Below are 19648 nucleotides of genomic sequence, written 5' to 3' on the forward strand. Positions count from 1 at the left end.
TCTCTGTCACCTTCTATCTAGTTTTCTTTGTGCCACTCCCCCTCCCCCTTTCTCTATCCCTTTCCCCCCTCCCCCCGTAACCACCACACTCTTATCAATGTCTCTTAGTTTCACTTTTATGTCCCACCTACCTATGGAATAATGCAGTTCCTGGTTTTTTCTGATTTACTTATTTCACTTCGTATAATGTTATCAAGATCCCACCATTTTGCTGTAAATGATCCAATGTCATCATTTCTTATGGCTGAGTAGTATTCCATAGTGTATATGTGCCACATCTTCTTTATCCAGTCATCTACTGACGGGCTTTTTGGTTGTTTCCATGCCCTGGCCACTGTGAACAATGCTGCAATGAACATGGGGCTGCATGTGTCTTTATGTATCAATGTTTCTGAGTTTTGGGGGTATATACCCAGTAGAGGGATTGCTGGGTCATAAGGTAGTTCTATTTTCAGTTTTTTGAGGAACCACCATACTTTCTTCCATAATGGTTGTACTACTTTACATTCCTACCAACAGTGTATGAGGGTTCCTTTTTCTCCACAGCCTCTCCAACATTTGCTATTACCTGTCTTGTTAATAATAGCTAATCTAACAGGTGTGAGGTGGTATCTCATTGCAGTTTTGATTTGCATTTCTCTAATAACTAAAGAAGATGAGCATCTTTTCATATATCTGTTGGTCATTTGTACTTCCTCCTGGGAGAAGTGTCTGTTCATGTCCTCTTCCCATTTTTTTATTGGATTGTTTGTTTCTTTGTTGTTGAGTTTTATGAGTTCTTTGTATATTTTGGATATTAGGCCCTTATCTGAGCTGTTGTTTGAAAATATCATTTCCCATTTAGTTGGCTTTCTGTTTATTTTGTTATCAGTTTCTCTTGCTGAGCAAAAACTTCTTAGTCTGATGTAGTCCCATTCATTAATTTTTGCCTTCACTTCTCTTGCCATGGAGTCAAATTCATAAAATGCTCTTTAAAACCCAGGTCCATGAGTTGAGTACCTATGTCTTCTTCTATGTACTTTATTGTTTCAGGTTTTGTTTTTTTTTTTTTTTTTAATAATTTTATTTTTTTAATGGGGTGACATCAATAAATCAGGATACATATATTCAAAGATAACAAGTCCATGGTATCTTATCGTTCAATTATGTTGCATACCCACCACCCAAAGTCAGATTGTCCTCTGTCACCTTCTATCTTGTTTTCTTTGTGCCCCTCCCCACCCCCTATCCCTCTCCCATTCCCCCCTCCCCCCCGTAACCACCACACTCTTATCAATGTCTCTTAGTTTCACTATTATGTCCCACCTACCTATGGAATAATACAGTTCCTGTTTTTTTCTGATTTACTTATTTCGCTTCGTGTCATGTTATCAAGATCCCACCATTTTGCTGTAAATGTTCCGATGTCATCATTTCTTATGGCTGAGTAGTATTCCATAGTGTATATGTGCCACATCTTCTTTATCCAGTCATCTATTGATGGGCTTTTTGGTTGTTTCCATGTCCTGGCCACTGTGAACAATGCTGCAATAAACATGGGGCTGCATGTGTCTTTACGTATCAATGTTTCTGAGTTTTTGGGATATATACCCAGTAGAGGGATTCCTGGGTCATAAGGTAGTTCTATTTTCAGTTTTTTGAGGAACCACCATACTTTCTTCCATAATGGTTGTACTACTTTACATTCCCACCAACAGTGTATGAGGGTTCCTTTTTCTCCACAGCCTCTCCAACATTTGCTATTACCTGTCTTGCTAATAACAGCTAATCGAACAGGTGTGAGGTGGTATCTCATTGCCGTTTTGATTTGCATTTCTCTAATAGCTAAAGAAGATGAGCATCTTTTCATATATCTGTTGGCCATTTGTATTTCTTCCTGGGAGAAGTGTCTATTCATATCCTCTTCCCATTTTTTTATTGGATTGTTTGTTTGTTTGTTGTTGAGTTTTATGAGTTCTTTGTATATTTTGGATATTAGGTTCTTATCTGAGCTGTTGTTTGAAAAAATCATTTCCCATTTAGTTGGCTTTCTGTTTATTTTGTTATCAGTTTCTCTTGCTGAGCAAAAACTTCTTAGTCTGATGTAGTCCCATTCATTAATTTTTGCCTTCACTTCTCTTGCCATTGGAGTCAAATTCATAAAATGCTCTTTAAAACCCAGGTCCCTGAGTTGAGTACCTATGTCTTCTTCTATGTACTTAATTGTTTCAGGTCTTATGTTTAGATCTTTGATCCATTTTGAGTTAATTTTTGTACAGGGGGAGAGACTGTAGTCCAGTTTCATTCTTTTGCATGTGGCTTTCCAGTTTTCCCAGCACCATTTATTGAAGAGGCTTTCTTTTCTCCATTGTGTGTTCTTGGCCCCTTTATCAAAAATTATTTGACTATATATATGTGGTTTTATTTCTGGACTTTCTATTCTGTTCCATTGGTCTGAGTGTCTATTTTTCTGCCAATACCATGCTTTTTTGATTGTTGTGGCCCTATAATAGAGTTTGAAGTCAGGTATTGAAATGCCCCCAGCTTCATTCTTTTTCTTTAGGATTGCTTTGGCTATTCGGGGTTTTTTATAGTTCCATATAAATCTGATGATTTTTTGCTCTATTTCTTTAAAAAATGTCATTGGAAGTTTGATGGGAATTGCATTAAATTTGTATATTGCTTTGGGTAATATAGCCATCTTGATTATATTTATTCTTCCTAACCAAGAACAAGGAATATTCTTCCATCTCATTATATCTTTCTCAATTTCTCTTAACAATGGTTTATAGTTTTCATTATATAAGTCCTTTACATTCTTTGTTATGTTTATTCCTAAGTATTTTATTTTTTTTGTTGCAATTGTGAAGGGGATTATTCTTTTGAGTTCATTCTCAATTGTTTCATTGTTGGCATATAGAAAGGCTATTGACTTCTGTATGTTAATTTTGTATCCTGTGACCTTACAGTATTGGCTTATTGTTTCTAGTAGTCTTTTTGTGGATTCTTTGGGGTTTTTGATGTATAGGATCATATCATCTGCAAAAAGTGATACCTTTACTTCTTCTTTTCCGATATGGATGCCTTTTATTTCTTTGTCTTGTCTGATTGCTCTGGCTAGAACCTCTAGTACCACATTAAATAAGAGTGGAGAGAGTGGAAAACCCTGTCTTGTTCCCGATTTAAGGGGGAAAGCCTTCAGTTTAGTGCCATTTAATATGATGTTAGCCGATGGTTTATCATATATGGCCTTTATCATGTTGAGATATTTTCCTTCTATACCCGTTTTGTTGAGAGTCTTAAACATAAAATTGTGTTGTATTTTATCGAAAGCCTTTTCTGCGTCTATTGATAAGATCATGTGGTTTTTGTTCTTTGTTTTGTTGATATGGTGTATTACGTTAACCGTTTTACGTATGTTGAACCATCCTTGAGATTCTGGGATGAATCCCACTTGATCATGATGTATTATTTTTTTAATATGTTGTTGTATTTGATTTGCTAGTATTTTGTTTAGTATTTTAGCATCTGTATTCATTAGAGATATTGGTCTGTAGTTTTCTTTTTTTGTGCCATCCTTGCCTGGTTTTGGTATGAGGGTTATGTTGGCTTCATAAAATGTGTTTGGAAGTATTGCTTCTTCTTCAATTTTTTGGAAGACTTTCAGTAGAATAGGAACCAAGTCTTCTTTGAATGTTTGATAAAATTCGCTGGTATAGCCGTCAGGGCCTGGACTTTTATTTTTGGGGAGCTTTTTAATGGTTTTTTCTATTTCTTATCTACTAATAGCTCTGTTTAGGCTTTCTGCTTCTTCTTGACTCAGTCTAGGAAGGTTGTATTGTTCTAGGAATTTATCCATTTCTTCTAGGTTGTAGAATTTAGTGGCTTAAAGTTTTTCATAGTATTCTACAATAATTCTTTGTATATCTACGGTGTCCGTGGTGATTTCTCCTCTTTCATTTTCGATTTTGTTTATATGAGTTCTTTCTCTTTTTTCCTTGGTAAGTCTTGCCAAGGGTTTGTCAATTTTATTGATCTTTTCAAAGAACCAGCTCTTTGTTCTATTAATTTTTTATATAGTTTTTCTGTTCTCTATTTCATTTATTTCTGCTCTGATTTTTATTATCTCCTTTCTTCGGCTGGTTTTGGGTTGTCTTTTTTCTTCTTTTTCTAGTTCCTTAAGGTGTGAAGTTAAGTGGTTCACTTGGGCTCTCTCTTGTTTGTTCATATATGCCTGAAGTGATATGAACTTCCCTCTTATCACTGCTTTTGCTGCATCCCATAGATTCTGAGATGTCGTATTGTCATTTTCATTAGTCTGTATATATCTTTTGATCTCTGCACTTATTTCTTCTTTGACCCATTCATTTTTTAAAAGTATGTTGTTTAGTTTCCACATTTTTGTGGGATTTTTTTCCTCCTTTTTGCAGTTGAATTCTAGTTTCAAGGCTTTATGATCAGAAAATATGCTTGGTACAACTTCGATTTTTCTGAATTTGCTGATGTTGTTTTTGTGGCCCAACATATGGTCAATTCTTGAGAATGATCCATGTACACTGGAGAAAAATGTATACTCAGTCACTTTGGAATGAAAAGTCCTGTAGATGTCTATCATATCCAGGTGCTCTAGTGTTTTGTTTAAGGCCACTATGTCTTTGTTGATTCTCTGTTTGGATGACCGATCTAGAGCCGTCAGCGGTGTATTGAGATCTCCAAGTATGATTGTATTTTTGTCAGTTTTTGTTTTAAGGTCAATAAGTAGCTGTCTTATATATTTTGGTGCTCCTTGGTTTGGTGCATATATATTAAGAATTGTTATGTCTTCTTGATTCAGTGTCCCCTTAGCCATTATGAAATGGCCATTTTTGTCTCTGAGTACTTTTGCTATCTTGTAGTCAGCATTATCAGATATGAGTATTGCTACGCCTGCTTTTTTTTGGATGTTATTTGCTTGGAGTATTGTTTTCCAGCCTTTCACTTTGAATTTATTTTTATCCTTGTTACTTAGATGAGTTTCCTGTAGGCAGAATACAGTTGGATTTTCTTTTTTAATCCATTCTGCTACTCTGTGTCTTTTTATTGGTGAGTTTAATCCATTTACATTTAGTGTAATTATTGACACTTGTGAGTTCCCTATTGCCATTTTATATCTTGCTTTCTGTTAGTTTTGTGTCTTGTTTGATCCTTCTCTTTCATTTTTCTATCTTTTGTTTTTATTTGGTTGTATTCCATACATCTTTCCACTGTTGCTATCTTTTTATCTCATGTGCTTCTGTGGTGGTTTTTTCAATGGTGGTTACCGTTAATAATGAAAAGGGTTCCTACCCTGTTCATTGTAGCGCACTATTTTGTGAGTACTTTTGCACTCCATTGTCCTTTGCTACTGTTAATCTCCATCCTCTACCCCCTTTCTTTTTGTTGTTGTCACAGTTTAAATTTGGTTTTATTGTGTTCTTCTTGGAGCTTTTACTTTTGGCTTTATTTTTTTTTTGTTCTTTGTATCTGATCGGAGAACCCCCTTTAGTAATTCCTGGAGTGGGGGTTTTCTGATGATAAATTCCCTCATCTTTTCTGTATCTGTGAATGTTTTTATTTCTCCTTCATATTTGAAGGATAGCTTTGATGGGTATAGTATTCATGGCTGAAAGTTCCTCTCTTTCAGGATTTAAATATTGGGGTCCACTCTCTTCTAGCTTGTAGAGTTTCTGCTGAGAAATCTGATGATAATCTAATAGGCCTTCCTTTATATGTTGTATTCTTCTTTTCCCTGGCTGCCTTGAGAATTTTTTCTTTGCCATTGGTTTGTGCCAATTTCATTATGATGTGCCTTGGAGTAGGTTTGTTGGGGTTAAGAAAACTCGGAGTTCTGTTTGCTTCATGAATTTGAGGCTTTAGTTCTTTCCACAGGCTTGGGAAGTTCTCATCTATTATTTGTTTGAGTATGTTCTCCATTCCATTTTCTCTCTCTTCTCCCTCTGATATACCTATTATTCTTATGTTATTCTTTCTGATGGAGTCAGATAATTCTTGTAGGGCTATCTCATTTTTTAAAATTTTTGAGTCTCTTTCTTCCTCTCTCTGTTGTGCCTCAAGTTGCTTGTCTTCTATTTCACTAATCCTCTCTTCTATCTGGCTGTTCTATTAGCCAAGCTTGTTACCTCGTTTTTCAGCTCGTGAATTGAGTTTTTCATCTCTGTCTGATTTGTTTTTATAGTTTCAATTTCCTTGGACATATATTCTTTGTGTTCATTGAGTTGTTTTCTGAGCTCCCTAAATTGCCTTTCTGTGTTTTCTTGTATATCTCTGAGTATTTTTAGGATTTCTATCTTGAATTCTCTGTCATTTAACTCCAAGGTTTCCAATATATTAAATTTTTTCTCCATAGATTTTTCCTCATCTAGCTGTGTTACCTCTCTTTCTTTTGTATTCATGATATTTGATTTTCTCTTCCTTAATGGCATCTGAGGGTGTTTTTGTTGATAGTATTAATGAGATTTAATAAAAAATAAAAAGTTAAAAAAATAAAATATCGAAAAAAGTTTTCTTTAAAAAAATTAATAATGAAATAAAGAAAAATAAAATAAAATTAAAATTAAAAAGAAGGAAATTATTCCCCCCCTCCTTTTTTTCTCTCCTCTCCTCTCCCCTCTTTCTTGAGAAAATCTTGTGGTGAACTGTGAATTATATTGTATTTAATAGAACAAACAATGCCTGTAATGGAGGGCCTGAATTGGGGAAAGTAATAAAGGGGCAAGAAAAAAAATAATAATAAAAATAAATAAATAAATAAATAAAAAGTGGGGGGTATGGATCCACAAAAAGCAAATAATGAAAAAATTTGGATCAAGAATAAAATGATTTGCGTTTAGGTGTTGGTTGACTAAGAGTTATGATGAGAGGAGTAAGAGGGAAACAGGAAAATGGGGGGACAAATTAAAAAATTACTATTGTATTTAGTGGAACAAGAGCTTGATAAATGGAGAGCCAGGGATGGGAGCACTGCTAGTGAGTTAAAAAGGTGAAGTAAAAAACCCCCCAAAATGCCACAAACATAAGTTTGAGTCCCAGATAAAATAATTTGTTTGTTATTGAGGTTTGAATGAGAGGAGACGTAAAGGAGAAAGGAAGAAACTAATGTAGAGGAAGAAAAGAGAGAGATAGAGAGAATAAAGAGGGAACCACTAAAAGAAGAAAAAGAAAAAAGAGGAGAGAGAGAGAGAGAGAGAGTTAAGGGTTTTGGAGTTCAACCCTCATAGAGAGAAAGGAAGAGGAAAGAAAAGATAATGGGAGATGTAACACTTATGGGTAGTGTAGTTCAAGGAGAGGAGAGAGTAAGACTGGTAGTGCGTTAAATGACCAAATTGGAGGAGGAAAAAAAAAAGAAAAAAAAATCAAGGATGAAGTTAAGAGAAACAAACGAACAAATATAATAAAATGGAATAGGTTATAAACTCTGCGGATTATTCTGATTTTGAGAGGTTATCTTCTTGCTTTTTCTTTTCTCTCCCTCTTCCTGGTCAATGACTCTGTACCCCGGGTTCTGCCCCTTTGGCACGCTCAGGTAGAGGTTTGCAGTTGATAAGTCTCTATGGCGATGTCATGTATTGTGCTTCAGTCTCATTGGCAGTGGAGGCTCATTAGCATTTATAGGCTCCGACAGTGAGAGAGTCCGTGTTCCAGGAGCCTCTCTTCTAGTCTTTCCTTCCTCAATTAGTAGCCTGAGAATCCAGCTATGGGGTTGCTGCTGCCTCTGCCTGGATAGTAAGAGGCTCAAAGAGCTGGCAACTCCCCACTCTATTCCCACTCAGCACAGGGCTCTGGGTAAGGCTCAGTCAGTCAGAGCCGCTAGCATAATCAGCCGGGACTTCCGCCTACTCAAAGACCTCTGGCTCTGCCACTCTGTCCGGTAACTCGGGCGGGTCTGCGCATACAGACCAGGATATCAGGCCGGCAGTCTCACCCTCTGAGTGAAACCCCCAGCCCGCACTGAAAAGTTCCAGTGTTGGAATTGGCTCTCGCTCCGTCCCCATGTGCGGCTTTTTTAAGGCGCTGGGGCAGCCCATGACTCCACCCTCGGCCCACACAAAGGCCCCCGACTCTGCCCCTCCATGGGACAACACGGGCTCCCACTCCGGAGGTGCTGGGAGGAGTCTCCTGCCCACTCTCCGTGCGCACAGACCCAGATGTGAGGCCGGAGTCTTGCCCTCTGAGTGAAACCTCCCGCCTGCACTGAAAAGTTCCAGTGTTGGAATTAGCTTTCGCTCCCACCCCGTGTGCGGCTCTCCCCGGGTGCTGGGGCAGCCCAGAGGCTTTCGGCCCACACAAAGGCCTCTGACTCTGCCTCTCTGTGGAGTAACACGTGCGCACCCTCCAGGGGCTTTGGAAGGAATCTCTTGCCCACTATGCGCCTACCAGGGGATCAGGTAAAATGGCTGCCCCACTTGTCTTTCTTTGTCTGGGTTTGGCGTGAGTGTTAGCTGTATTGCCCGGGTTATCACAGGAACAGTTTTTCCTTGGCTTGGATCTCCGTGCCACAGCCTGGTTTGGCCGTTTGTGCTGCGGCGTGGATCTATTCACCCCCTTTGCCCGCCTTAGTTTCTATATTCTCAGTTTCCAGTGAAAATCGCCCTGTTTAGGTTAGTGAGGAAGGCGGAGCATTTCTTACTCCCTATTTCCTTCGGGGTTTGGTTATATATTTAGCCAATTTTTCACTCGATCATACCTTTGGGTGTATTGCGAAACATCTGGAGGCTCCAAGGATAGGTTTTTCTGTTTCTGGTTGAAGATCTTGTTGAGGTTTGGGGGAGATTTATCGGTATTGCTTCCTACCCTACCATTACTCTGATGTCCCCTCTTCTTAATTGTCTGGTGTTCTTCTGTCTGTTAGCAACTCCTGGTAGAAATTCTGGGCATCAAAAAATCTCTGTGGGCTCTGAGGCAGCTGGCTGAATTCTGCCTTTGGGTCCAAAATGATATTATTCTTAGATATTTTTAAAGTATATTTTCCACGATGTTAAAAATTATAGGGAACATGGCTTTCCTTGCACTGAAAAGACTTACTGGTGAAATTTCCATGAAAAAAGTGAATGCCCCCCCTCACTGCCTTCCTTAAAATAAATCTTCATGTATTTCAGGCAAGTTAAGTGTACTCGGATTTGTTCTCCAAACTTAAGAAATCCAAGCCCCTTTCCCTTTAGTCTTTCTTCATAAACCCTACTCTGATTTTATAATCAGCCTCCTATCTTTGATACGGACTTTGGACTTTTCAAACACCGACAATATGTAATTCTTCCACTTATTTCATCCTAATGGAATAATCATACTTTCCTGTTTATAGAAAACCTGGAGCTGCAAAGCTCTGTATTTTAAATTTTATGTAATTTAATATTAAAGATGCATTTTCAGAAGTATGGATCCATTGCTTTTATTCAGTTAATGTAAATATGTAATACATTAAACATCAAAACAAGTTGCCTTAGTTGGATTTCTGAGGCATAGCAAATGTTTGTTATCTAAATGTTGATTTGTAACTAATGTTCTGGAATTAGAATGATGATTTAATGTGAAAATGGATGTTTAGATTGATCATTGTTTCATCTTTTAGTGTTGCTAGAATTCTGCAACACTGCAGAATGATAAGCTAGTGATTCATGACAATATAAAAGAGTCAAAGAATTTGATTTTGTTATTTTCATAAATTGTAAATTTAATTGACATATAAATCACATAAACACTAACTCTACTCAAAAAATAATTTTAAAAGTACCATAATTTTTGCACAACCTTGAAGTGCCAGCAATCTACTGCAAAATTTCTCAAGAGAAGAGAAGTCACATGGAGGAAAACTTATATTTTCTTAAATTTATTATTGCTTCTTGGTGGTCTAAACCATCGGGGTTTTTTAAGGTTTCTTTTCAAAGCAATAATCTTACTTAATTGTTGAATGTTTGTTCTCATATAAGTCAATTTCAGTTCTTCTTTTGAGTAACAATAGGAAATATATAATAACCAAGACAGTGAAACAGGACTAGGAAACTCAGGTATACTGGTGTTATATTTCTGTATAATGATGTGAAGCTAATGCTTTTAGCTGCATGGCTCCCATATTAGCCACATGTCATAAAAAACAAACTATATAAAAGCAAGAGGTCAAGGGACCTGAAGATGGCAGCGGAGTAGGCAGACGCACAGACTACCAGCTCACACCACAGAACTGGATTATAAACTAATTTATGAACAATCAGCGTGAAAAACCAAATCTGGACTACAAGAACAACTTTGAAAAACCAAGGAGCAAAGAAGAAGCCACAACAAACCTGGTAGGGAGCGCCTGAATCTCCCCTGCTTACAGGAATGGGGGGGTGAGGCTGGGCTCTCACTCCAAGGAAAAAAGCAGTAAATACTGCTCACAGCCACTTGCCTGGTGACCAGGGAACGAGGTGTGTTGAAAGGGCCCGCTTGTCTTCCAAAAAGAAAGGAGAGAGAGACGGACGGTGAGGGGGAGAGGAATATAGGTGATGACATAAAAAGCTGACTCATTCAGTGCTGGAGACAGCCATAATTGGGGGAGGGGCTGATCCTTCCACAAAGCAAAATACAAAACTACATCCAGGTCACAGAGATACAGACATTTCTCCAGCTCCAATCAGTGCAACAAGACACAGCTGAAAACAAGAAGTGGGGAGGAGGGGCAGGAACTCAGGTCTCCATGGAGATTTGAGATACACCTCCCCCTACTGAAGCTGAGAAAGCAACCAGCCCCCAGAGAGATTAACTGGCAGAAGAGGACTTCAGACCCTCAAGTCACACCCACCGCATTCCTGGAAACAGTTTCAATTAAGCCCCCTGCCGAGATCAGCAAACAAGACAATCACCTGTTAAGAAAACAAACAAATCAAGACTTCAAAGTGGCCCAAATCCTAAAGTGGATTACAAATAATAGCTGATGCCAACCCAAGAAGACCTAGAAACAACACAAGTAAAAACTGGAGGCAGACAACACCAAGCCTAGATTCAACCAGCTCTACAAAGAAAACACCCAGACACCCAGACACAATGAGAAGACAAAGAAGTGCAATCCAAATGAAACCACAAGAGAGATCTTCAGGAGATGAACTGAGTGATATGGAAATAATCAAACTTCCGGATGCAGAGTTTAAAATAATGATTGTAAGGATGCTTAGGGATCTTAGAACAAAAATGGATGGTCATCACGAACACCTAAATAAAGAAATAGCAAGTATAAAAAAGGCTATTGAAATATTAAAAAAGAATCAGTCAGAAATGACAAATACAATATCAGAAATGAAGACCACAATGGAAGAAATTAAAAACAGGATGGATATAGCTGAGGATCAAATCAGTGAGTTGGAGGACAACTGGAATGAAGGCATGAAAGCACAGAAGAAAAAAGAAAAGAGAATCAAAAAGTCTGAGGGAACTCTTAGCTCTGTGACAACATAAAGAGAAATAGCATCTGCATCATAGGGGTTCCTGAAGAAGAAGAGAAAGAACAAGGTATAGAGTCTTTATTCAATCATATCATAGCTGAAAACTTCCCTAAATTAATGCAGGAGAAATTCTCACAATTTCAAGAAGCACAGAGAACTCCACTAAAAAGAAACCCAAAGCAACCTACACCAAGACACATCATAATTAAAATACCAAAGCTAAGTGAAAAAGAGAAAATATTAAAAGCTGTGAGAGAAAAAAAGTTATCACCTACAAAGGAGCCCCCATAAGGATGACATCAGACTTCTCAACAGAAACACTTGAAGCCAGAGGGAATGGCAAGAAATATTCAAAGTAATGCAGAACAAGAACCTACAACCAAGACTACTTTATCCAGCAAGGCTATCATTTAAAATCGAAGGAGAAATAAAAAGCTTCCAAGACAAAAAACAACTCAAGGAATTCATTACAACCAAACCAATGCTGCAGGAAATGTTAAGGGGCATGGTGTAAACAGATCAAAGTGGAAAAAGAATATAGCAAAAGAGGATTACAGCTTTAAAGAATAAAATGGCAATAAACAACTACATATCAATAATAACCTTAAATGTAAATGGATTAAATGATCCAATCAAAAGACATAGGGTAGCTGCATGGATAACAAAACAGGACCCATACATATGCTGTCTACAAGAAACACATCTTAAAATAAAAGATGCACATAGGTTGAAGGTAAAAGGATAAAAAAAAAACATTTCATGCAAAGTGAAATGAAAAAAAAAAGCTGGGGTAGCAATACTTATATCAGACCAAATGGACTTTAAAACACAGAATATAGTAAGAGATAAAGAAGGCCACTACATAATGATAAAGGGAGCAATCCAACAGAAAGATATAACTATTATAAATATCTACACACCTAATAGGAGCACCTAAATATATAAAGCATACTTTGATGGATATAAAGAGCAAGATCAACAGCAACATTATAATAGTAGGGGATTTTAATGCACCACTAACACCACTAGATAGATCCTCAAGAAAAAAAATTAACAAAGAAAAAGCAGACTTAAAGGACATACTAGATCAACTTGATTTAATAGATATCTGCAGAACCTTTCACCCTAAAGCAGCAGAATATACATTCTTTTGAAGTGCACATGGTACATTCTCTAGGATAGACCACATGTTAGGGCACAAAAGTAGTCTCAACAAATTTAAGAAGATTGAAATCATATCAAACACTTTCTCTGATCACAATGGCATGAAACTAGAAATCAACCACAACAGAAAAGCTCAAAAATTCTCAAACACATGGAAACTAAATAGCAGGTTGTTAAATAACAAATGGATTAAGAATGAGATCAAAGAAGAAATAAAAAAATTCCTAGAAACGAATGATAATGAGCATACAGCAACTCAAAATTTATGGGACACAGCGAAAGCAGTACTAAGAGGGAAGTTCATAGCACTACAGGCACACGTTAAGAAGCTAGAAAAAGCTCAAATAAACAACTTAACCTTGCATCTAAAAGAACTAGAAAAAGAACAGCAAGTAAAACCTAAATGTAGTAGAAGGAAGGAATTAATAAAGATCAGAGCAGAAATAAATGACATAGAGACTAAAGAAACAATACAGAAGATCAATGAAACTAGGAGCTGGTTTTTTGAAAAGATAAACAAGATTGAAGAACCTTTAACTAGACTCACCAAGAAAAACAAAGAGAGGACTCAAATAAATAAAATTAGAAATGAGAGGGTAGAAATAACAACTGACACAACAGAAATACAAAGGATTGTAAGAAAATACTATGAAGAATTGTATGCCAAAAAACTAGACAACCTAGATGAAATGGACAAATTCCTTGAAACATACAATTTTCAAAAATCAATCTGGAAGAATCAGAAAACCTAAACAGACCGATTACACCAAATGAAATTGAAACAATTATCAAAAAACTCCCAACAAAAAAAAAGTCCTGGGCCAGATGTCTTCTCAACTGAATTCTACCAAATACTCAAAGAAGAACTAACTCCTATCCTTCTCAAGCTATTTCAAAAAATTCAAGAGGAAGGAAGACTTCCAAGCTCCTTTTATGAGGCGAGCATAATTCTGATTCCAAAACCAGGCAAAGACAAAACAAAGAAAGAAAATTATAGGCCAATATCCCTGATGAATATAGATGCTAAAATCCTCAACAAAATATTAGCAAACCGGATCCAACAATATATGAAAAAAATCATACACCATGATCAAGTAGGATTTATTCTTGGGAGGCAAGGCTGGTACAATATTTGCAAATCTATCAATGTGATTCATCACATAAACAAAAGGAAGGAGAAAAACCACATGATAATTTCAATAGATGCAGAAAAAGCATTTGATAAAATCCAGCACCCATTTATGATCAAAACTCTCAGCAAAGTGAGAATACAGGGAACATACCTCAACATGATAAAAGTCATCTATGACAAACCCACAGCCAACATCATACTCAATAGGCAAAAATTAAAAGCAATCCCCTTAAGATCAGGAACAAGGCAGGGGTGCCCCCTTTCATCACTCTTATTCAACATAGTTCTGGAAGTTCTAGCCACAGCAATCAGACAACAAGAAGAAATAAAAGGCATTCAAGTTGGAAAAGAAGAAGTAAAGCTATCATTATTTGCAAGTGATGTGATATTGTATATAGAAAATCCTAAAGTCTCAGTCAAAAAACTACTGGACCTGATAAATGAATTCAGCAAGGTGGCAGGATATAAAATTAATACTCAGAAATCAGAGGCATTTTTATACACCAACAATGAACAGTCAGAAAGAGAAATTAAGGAAACAATCCCCTTCACTATTACAACCAAAAAATAAAGTACCTAGGAGTAAATTTAACCAAGGAGACTAAAGAATTGTACTAGGAAAATTATAAAACATTGATAAAAGAAATCAAGGAAGATACAAATAAGTGGAAGCATATACCATGCTCATGGTTAGGAATAACAAACATCATTAAAATGTCTATATTACCCAAAGTAATTTATAAATTCAATGCAATACCAATTAAAATACCAATGACATACTTTAAAGATATAGATCACATATTCCAAAAATTCATATGGAACCAAAAGAGAACACGAATAGCCTCAGCAATCTTAAAAAAGAAGAATAAAGTGGGAGGTATCACACTTCCTGATATCAAGCTATACTACAAGGCCATTGTACTCAAAACAGCCTGGTACTGGCATAAGAACAGGCACATAGATCAATGGAACAGAACAGAGAACCCAGAAATAAACCCACAGCTCTATGGACAATTGATATTTGACAAAGGAGGTAAGGAAATACAATGGAGTAAAGACAGCCTCTTCAACAAATGGTGTTGGGAGAATTGGACAGCAACCTGCAAAAAAATGAAACTAGACCACCAACTTACACCATTCACAAAAATAAACTCATAATGGATAAAGGACTTAAATGTAAGCCATAAAACAATAAGCATCTTAGAAGAAACATAGGCAGTAAGCTCTTCGACATCTCTCGCAGCGATATACTTGCTGATTTATCTCCACGGGCAAGGGAAATAAAAGACAAAATAAACAAATGGGACTATATTAAACTAAAAAGCTTTTGCACAGCCAAAGACAATAAGAACAGAATAAAAAGACAAACTACACAATGGGAGAACATATTTGACAGTACGTCTGATAAGGGGTTAATAACCAAAATTTATAAAGAACTTGTAAATCTCAACACCAGAAAGACAAACAATCCAATCAAAAAATGGGCAAAAGAAATGAATAGACACTTCTCCAAAGAGGATATACAGATGGCCAATAGGCATATGAAAAAATGCTCAACATCACTAATCATTAGAGAAATGCAATTTAAAACCACAATGAGATATCACCTCACACCGGTCAGAATGGCTCTCATCAACAAAACAACACAGAATAAGTGCTGGAGAGGATGTGGAGAAAAGGGAACCCTCCTACACTGCTGGTGGGAATGCACACTGGTGCAGCCTCTGTGGAAAACAGTATGGAGATTCCTCAAAAAATTGAAAATCGAACTGCCTTTTGACCCAGCCATCCCACTTTTAGGAATATATCCCAAGGACACCATAGAACGGTTCCAGAAGGAGAAATGCACCCCCATGTTTACAGCAGCATTGTTCACAATAGCGAAGATCTGGAAACAGCCCAAGTGTCCATCAGAGGACGAATGGATTAAAAAGCTTTTGGTACATATATACTATGGAATACTACTCAGCCATAAGAAATGATGACATTGGATCATTTACAATAACATGGATGGACCTTGATAACATTATACGGAGTGAAATAAGTAAATCAGAAAAAACTAAGAACTATATGAACCCATGCATAGATGGGACATAAAAATGAGACTCAGAGACATGGACAAGAATGTGATGGTAACAGGGAGTGGGGTGGAGGGGTGGGGAGGGGCGAGGGAGGAGAGGGAGGAAGTGGGGGAGGGTAGGGGCACAAAGAAAACCAGATAGAAGGTGACGGAGGATGATTTGACTTTGAGTGAGGGGTATGCAGCATAATCAAAGGTCAAAATAATATGGAGATGTTTTCTCGGAACATATGTACCTTGATTTATCAATGTCACTGCATTAAAATTAATAAAAATAAGATAAAAAAAAAAGAATAAAGTACTCGCTTTAAAAAAAAAGCAAGAGGTCAAATTAATTAAAAGAATTTTTTTCTCTTTGCTATAGCTAAGCATTTATCTTTAATGTTGTAATCTTTCTTTCATTGAAAGGACCCTGAATCTCCCATTTCCTGACAAGAGAAAAAAAAGGTTTTCAAACTACAAAGGTATAAATCAGATGAAACTATCAAGAAAATATGCTTTTCCAGGGTTAGTTAACCTTTATATACCTACCACCCACTTTTGTATCTTTGTTAGTAGTAAAATTTTCTAACTGCCCACCGGTTCCACAGTAATAGTGATTTATAAAGTAGGGAAGTAACTTTACTTTATTAAATTTATAAAGCAGATTTACAGCAAGTTAAAGCATATAATAATAATTACTTACCAAGTACTTTATGTTGGATTTTTGCTAAGTTTGGCAGAATAAATCTTTATAAAACAACTTCCTATAGTTAAATCTATCTTTTTATTTATACATTGGTTGCTCTGTTACCACCCACCATGAAAGCTGGAACACCCACTAGTGGGCAGTAGGGACCAGGTTGACTATAGCTGCTTTATACTTTGGGGTTTAAATAAACATTTAAAACAAAATGGTCAAACACAGAGATTTTAGCTATCAAGATGGTAAATGAAATCATATGAGTTCATTTTATTTCATTAGTTTTTAGTATAAAGAGTTAATATTCCAAGTAATTCCATTAAAATGTTTACTTTTATTTTGATAAAAGTTAATAGTTCTTATGTTCATGAGACTTTTAATAATAAACTTGAAAAAATATTTTTTATTACAGACTAAGTCATTCTAAGAAAGATATTTCTAAGCTACAAGACAACAGAAGGACACCTTCTTCTTACCCATCAAGTAAAATAAATTTGAGGGGGTTTGAAGAAGTTAATGCACATTCTAAATTGTCTTTCCTGTTCCAAAATAATGATTTGCTTTTTAACAAGATTTGCCCATATTTTTCAATTTCATAATTTAAAAAAATATTTATACTTTAAGAATGATCCTAAGAAGGAAATCCTTAAGAGAATGAGAAAAGAAAAAAGGGAAACTTCACAAACATAAACAAATACTTCCTTTATTCCATAGTATTATCTAATTTTGGAGGATATGTATCTTTTTTAATGAGTATACGTATTCTCACACACTCTTTGAGCAATCTTCTATTCTTCATTCATTTCTAATTGGATATCCAAATCTTCATAAGTATCTGTAAATATTGCTCTGAGGTAATTTTCACAACTGTTTACCAATATTAAGAATGCATATTTAATCTTGCAAGTGCATTTTTATGAAGAGTTTGTTTTAGGTGGGGAGAAAATAGCATTGTGGTTTGCTATCAGTATTACTAGAGAACACACAAATGTTGGTGTTGATTTGTTTCCACTGCAACTTGTCTTTGTTTATTAAAGATATTACACTTAACTTTAGAGTATAAAAACACCATATATATTTTTTAAATAAAGAAAAAAGTAATATTCCTACAGTGGCCAAGGATTACCTCAAGTCTTACAAATCAATCATTAATAAGCTACTGGTAACATATACCATCTAAATCTCCTGAAGAGATATAGACAGATCTTTATCAAACTATGTGGTGATCCTGATGCTAAATATAAGTGTAAACATGCCTTTCCATGCCTGCAATTTTCTGAAGTCCGAAAGTTCTTTGGATGGTAGGTTGAAAGATAATAATATTTCTACATAATTTACATTCAATCCTCATCTGATTAAAATGTAGGACTACATATTTCCTACTTCCAGATTACATTCCCTTCCAAAATCTTATTTTATGAATTAATTGAATTTAAGGATGGCTCTTACTATGCAAAAATGGAACATAGTGCTTCCAGTTTAGTGCTGCCCAGTCCTGTTTCCTAAAATATACATTCCTTGAAAGAGATTAAGGCACATTTTAAACAGGCCAACAATCAGGAAAAATTCACTTCAACCCCACTGAAAATATAAAGGGAATGTTTTCTTCAAAACAGTATCACAGTGAAAGACCATGCCCCACAATTTCTCTTAAAAAAAAAAATTTCTGGTATAACCATTTTGCGATTACTTCTCTTTTTCAAATCCTTTGGGTCCTTCATAGACCAGGAATATTCTTAGTTAATTGGTTAGAACTTTGATCTAGTTACCAGAGAAGAGTACATACTCCCAAACTCTAAAATGAGAGCTGATCTTGTACTTATATATACTAAGTCCTCAATACTCTTTGTTTGGGGGTTTTGCCTCTTTTCTGTATTCCCGGTGAAATTTCTCCTGAGAGCTGAAGGATAACTGGATGGAAGTTAACTACTTATAAAGAGTCCCCAGGGATGTGGCTAGGAGGTGGCTATGATGTACTCTGAAACACGAGTCAGTATCAGGGTGTATAGGGACATTATTCTCCAGTCATTCAACCACTTGATTTGGGGGGAGCCCTCTGTGCTTGGTGTGGACTATCTAGAAGAAGATGTAGTCATATTGGGGGACTCAACCCAGAGGAACAAGGGTCTCAAAGTAGCTAATGATGCTCGGGTGAGGCTTCAGTTAGTTAAGAGGAGGAGGAGTAAAAGGAGGAGAAGAAGAGGAAGAGACGGAAGAAGAAGAAGAAGAAGAAGAAGAAGAAGAAGAAGAAGAAGAAGAAGAAGAAGAAGAAGAAGAAGAAGAGGAAGAAGAAGAAGAAGAAGAAGAATCATCCAGATAGAGGAAGCCTAATGTTTTTATCAATTACTTGCTGCCCATTTGGTTTTATCAGTGATTACGCTCCTGGAAGCACAGCGTGCATGCTAAGCATTCAATATTAATAATGAACTCCAAGTATGTGCATATTTGCTGCTGTTCACATGGGCATGGATGGGCATTTTGGACAACAGTTTGCAAAAGTATAATATTAGGAGATGACGTCAGAGTAATGGCGGGGTAGGAAGCGATACCAATAAATCTCCCCCAAAACTCAACAAGATCTTCAACCAGAATCAGAAAAACCTATCCTTGGAGCCTCCAGATGTTTCGCAATACACCCAAAGGTATGATCAAGCGAAAAATTGGCTAAATATATAACCAAACCCCGAAGGAAATAGGGAGTAAGAAATGCTCCGCCTTCCTCACTAACCTAAACAGGGCAGCTTTCACTGGAAACTGAGAATATAGAAACTAAGGCGGGCAAAGGGGGTGAATAGATCCAGGCCACGGCACAAATGGCTGAACCAGGCTGTGGCACGGAGATCCAAGCCAAGGAAAAACTGTTCCTGTGACAACCCGGGCAATACAGCTAACACTTGCGCCAAACCCAGACAAAGAAAGACAAGCGGGGCAGCCATTTTACCCGATCTCCTGGTTGGCGCATGCAGATAGTGGGCAAGAGATTCCTTCCAAAGCCCCCGGAGGGTGCGCCCATGTTACTCCACAGAGAGGCAGAGTCAGAGGCCTTTGTGTGGGCCGAAAGCCTCCGGGCCGCCCCAGAGCCCTGGGAGAGCCACACACAGGGAGGGAGCGAGAATTAATTCCAACGCTGGAACTTTTCAGTGCGGGCGGGAGGTTTCACT

Source organism: Saccopteryx leptura, chromosome 11, assembly GCF_036850995.1.
Source record: "Saccopteryx leptura isolate mSacLep1 chromosome 11, mSacLep1_pri_phased_curated, whole genome shotgun sequence".
NCBI lineage: Eukaryota > Metazoa > Chordata > Mammalia > Chiroptera > Emballonuridae > Saccopteryx > Saccopteryx leptura.